Here is a 4,066-nt window from a genome sequence, read left to right as displayed (position 1 = left end):
ATTGTAGGTCAGTTTCTGAAGGAAAAAATGGATGTGCAATTAATCACCCAAGGTGATAAGCTCATTTATATATGTACCCAGCCTGCATATGTTTCATAGAGTCTTTAAATTTTTTACCCACAAAACCAAGCAGTCTCTCCCACGCTTTGGGTATCAAGAGTTGCAAAGGTTATTTACTCCATTTTGTGAAAAATGCTGAAAAGGACCACCTAAAGAGAAGGTGTTTTAACACATTTATGGGCACATGAGTGGGTTGCTATGACAAAATGAGCTGGCGAGCTTGCAGAGTGCTTAGCCAGGACCAAACTGCCTACACTGTTGATCCCCAGAGATGTGCTTTTTGGTAGCAGCATAAATGCCATTTGTCTGTGTTACAAAGCAGCCCCCAATGAAAAGCTATATTGCTGTCATTTTACTATCCTCTTGTCGTGGTTTAATCTCAGTTGGCAACTAAGCACCACGCAGCCGCTTGCTCACTCCCCCCTGGTGGGATGGGGGAGAGAATCGGAAGGGTAAAAGTGAGAAAAACTCGTGGGTTGAGATAAAGACAGTTTAATAGGTAAAGCAAAAGCCACACACGCAAGCAAAGCAAAACAAGGAATTCATTCACTGCTTCCCATCGGCAGGCAGGTGTTCAGCCATCTCCAGGAAAGCAGGGCTCCATCACACGTAACGGTGACTTGGGAAGACAAACGCCATCACTCCCAACGTCCCAACGTCCCCCAGCAAACGTAACCACCAGCAAAGGGAGCTCCTTGCCACCATCTGCACTGTGTGCCACACCTTGAAATGTAATTTGTGGTTCACAGACCCACCAGCTGGTTCTTTGGGTTGCCATGGGCTTTTTTGGGAATCCCATAGGGTCCTACCAGCCAATCACAGTGGACCAGAAGAGGGAAGGGACTTCTGGGACAAAGTCTGGCTTCTGTGTGGTCCTTCTGTTGCTCCCAGTAGTGCCTGCAGGGGAGAAGGCATTCCCTCCACACCATGCAAAATAGGCAGGATCTCCAACCTCCCATCCAGTCAGTTACCACATACAAAACAGTATTTGCCATTTACTAGGAAGGAATTAAAAGGGTAATACTTGAATGCTTAATCAATATTTATGTTTTCGTTTCTGATCTGATTACAGCTGCCACTGCAACAGACCACATGGAAGGGCTCCAGGCATGTCCCACACCCCTTCTGCACAATCTTGCCAGAATCATGGGTACAGCTGCTGGCTGCAAGAGGAAGGGCATGAATGAGCATCTCCTCCAACTGGCTGTCCAGGGATGCCAGGCTATTTCCCAGGTAAAGACACTGTGTGAGAAGTACCAAGTTCCCCAGGGCATGCATGGCCTCATCTTTTGGCTCCTCAACAAATGGCCACCTCCACCAGCTGTGACAGAACAGGGTCCTCAAGCCCCCACTTGCCATGGCATGGGGGCAGCTTATTGCTTACTCAAGAGCAAACAGGAGTGAGACCTCAGGCTGAGCAGCCTTAAGTCTCCCATGGCTGCAGGACCACTTTTTCATTTGCGCATAAGTGCTGTGCCTAAACATCATCACAGCAAGGGCTGTCTGCTCCCCAAGGGAAGGTGAGCTGGGAGCCAAGGTGGGCCCCCACACAGGCAGTGCCCTCACCAACAGAGCACAGCTGGGTGCTGGTAACAGGGTCTGTCACCAGTCCCAGAGAGGCAAGTGATGAACCAGGTCCAGAGTCCATCTGGAAAGTGCAGTCAGAGGAGATGGGGCTGGAGATGGGACTGGAGACAAGCTACAACATCCAGACGAGGGGTCCATGCAGGAGACAAAATGCCTACAGCATAGGTCTGAGCTGCCTCCAGGAGACAGGGCTGGGGACTGAAGGCCTACGCCTGAGCTGAAATGGGGCTCACACAGGTGGGGTGAGGGATTGGGGGGTGGGGTGGGTGGGTGAAGGTCCCAGGTAAGGCTGTTCAGGTCCCGAGTCCCTTTTTGTTCAGCATCCCTTGCCAGCAAGGGGTGTCGACACATCTTGCAGAGATCTAGGTTTAAAGGTGATTTGCTGAGGGTTGTAAGGGGTCACAGATCCTGTAGCCAGGCAAAGTGTGCTCCAACTTACTTTATAAAAAAAAAAATCCAATCCCCAAAATTGAATAATCCAGCCTCCCATTCATCACAGTTAAGCTAACACACTCATTTAGACGAGAGACAGCTGCTTGCTGAGAATTTTATTCCGTTACAACACTGCCACCTCTTGTTCATCTGCAGATTTTATTTTGCCCAGCTCCAGCCTGTGGTGCATCCACCACCAGCACAGAGGCATAAAGCCCCCACTACTTCTGTTAAACTGAAACCTTACAAGGAATAGCAACTGAGTGGATGCAACATCATGTACTTCCATACAAGTTACAAACAGGCAGAGAGCCTGAAAACATCCACAGACACGTTCTATCAGTGTTGACTGGTATGTTAACTGTTTTCTCTGAAGAGTTCATATTTCAAAGAATGAGGTACTGAAAGAAAGGGGGGAAAAAACAACAACAACAAAAAAAAAAACCCAGAACCCAAGCAGCAGCAAAACCTACCCCAGCAGAAAATGTCATGGGATTTTTCCGGGGAGTGTGAAATGTACTGTGTCCATGCAACGTTATCTCCAAACTCTGAGACTTCTCCTGATGTGAATCTCAATTGTCTTCTCAGTACTTGCCCCATCTTCTACCCCAGAGGCTGCCACCCAAAAGCATACATTTTCCTGATGCTGGTTAATGAAGAGCAGCACCTGTTCTGCCTCCACCAGGGACACCAAGTCCATGAATTGTGTGGAAACCTCCTGGAGAAGACTTGGCTGCAGATGAGCAATATAAGTTTATCATCTTTGAGTTTCTGACTAGGTGGTTTCTGGGAGGAGGTTCAGTATGCCCTAGAAGAAGGTGGACCAGAAGAAGGTGGATCACACTCTGTGCTAGCAGGTACAACATGGGGAAAGCCCACAGAAAGCAGGGAGAAGAGACAAACAGCACAATCCAGCTGGGCTACTTTGTCCTGCTGCTTGCCATTCAACTAGATCATTTGGTTGGGGTTAGACTAGTGACAGAGATGGCTTTTCTGCATGGGTTCCTTGATTTCTAGCACTATATTTCATTTTTATTTCCTTCAGGTGGATTTAGAGATCAGTAATAAATAACACCACCCTGAATTACCACTTTTTTGCTTTTTCATGATGTCTCTTTGTGCTTCAGTCCTGGTGTGTACAGTAGTTGAGAAGGGGTGCAATGCATTTAGCCAGACGCAGGTGCCTGGGAGCTGCCAGAAGCCCCAGAAGCTGATGAGGAGTCCAGGCCCACAGCAGTGATCCCCTGGGCAGTGGGGCCAGCAGAAGCTGCTGGTCAACCCACCACGCAGAAAGAAGGGACCTGCCAGCCAGTCTGCCAGGAGTAGTTTTCTCTTCACATGTCTTTCCAGCTGGAAGATCCAATCAAAAAGAAAATTACAATCTTGAAATGGAGTTGCCAGCAGGCAAGGAGTTTTACCATGGTTGAGTCCTAATGGGCTGACACTTGAGGCAGCTGGTTTTTTTTACTTCATACTCAATAAACACATTATTTCTGAACCATAGGGTTGAGTCCAAACTCTCTTACAGCTCTTTCTGCTGTCTAAGCCCAAGATGAATCCTCAAAAGCTGTGGTGCTTGTTTTGGGCACTCAGCAAAGTGGTGTGTAGAGCCCACCTTGGAAGTGTTAGTATGTTCTCTGGCCCCCTCACCGATGTTGACTAAGACAGCCTCGCCTTCTGTTCTCATAGGTGCCCCAATCGAGCCACAGGGCTCCATTAGCTTTTCTCCAGACTCTAGAGTCAGCAGAGGCACAGGATAGTCCAAGAAGGGTTTATTCCTGAATAGTCTTTCCACAACAGGTCAGAACCATGGCAATAGGCATTTGATCTCTCCACAAGCTGCTCTGGGAGGCTCTCCCCCTTTCTGCTGTCTGCAAAACTGTCCTCCTGTTTCATCCAGAAATCTGCTGAGGAACATGTCCTTGATGTTGATCTCATCACTGACCTTGTACTCTGGATCAATGCCCACAAAGAACTGGGTAGGATC

At 48.3% G+C, this 4,066-nt stretch overlaps 1 long non-coding RNA gene across 1 annotated transcript; it reads left to right on the top strand.

The window, feature by feature from the left end:
• Positions 1-1,136: 1,136 nt before the first annotated feature.
• Positions 1,137-3,163, top strand: LOC143172702 (uncharacterized). The gene is made up of 2 exons (XR_012997394.1): positions 1,137-1,293; positions 2,236-3,163. It is a non-coding gene; the product is annotated as an uncharacterized LOC143172702 (long non-coding RNA).
• Positions 3,164-4,066: the final 903 nt, after the last annotated feature.

Source organism: Aptenodytes patagonicus, chromosome Z (assembly GCF_965638725.1).
Source record: "Aptenodytes patagonicus chromosome Z, bAptPat1.pri.cur, whole genome shotgun sequence".
Taxonomy (NCBI): Eukaryota; Metazoa; Chordata; class Aves; order Sphenisciformes; family Spheniscidae; genus Aptenodytes; species Aptenodytes patagonicus.
The sequence above is the reverse complement of the archived record's forward strand: the minus strand, read 5'-3'. Positions and strand labels throughout refer to the sequence as shown.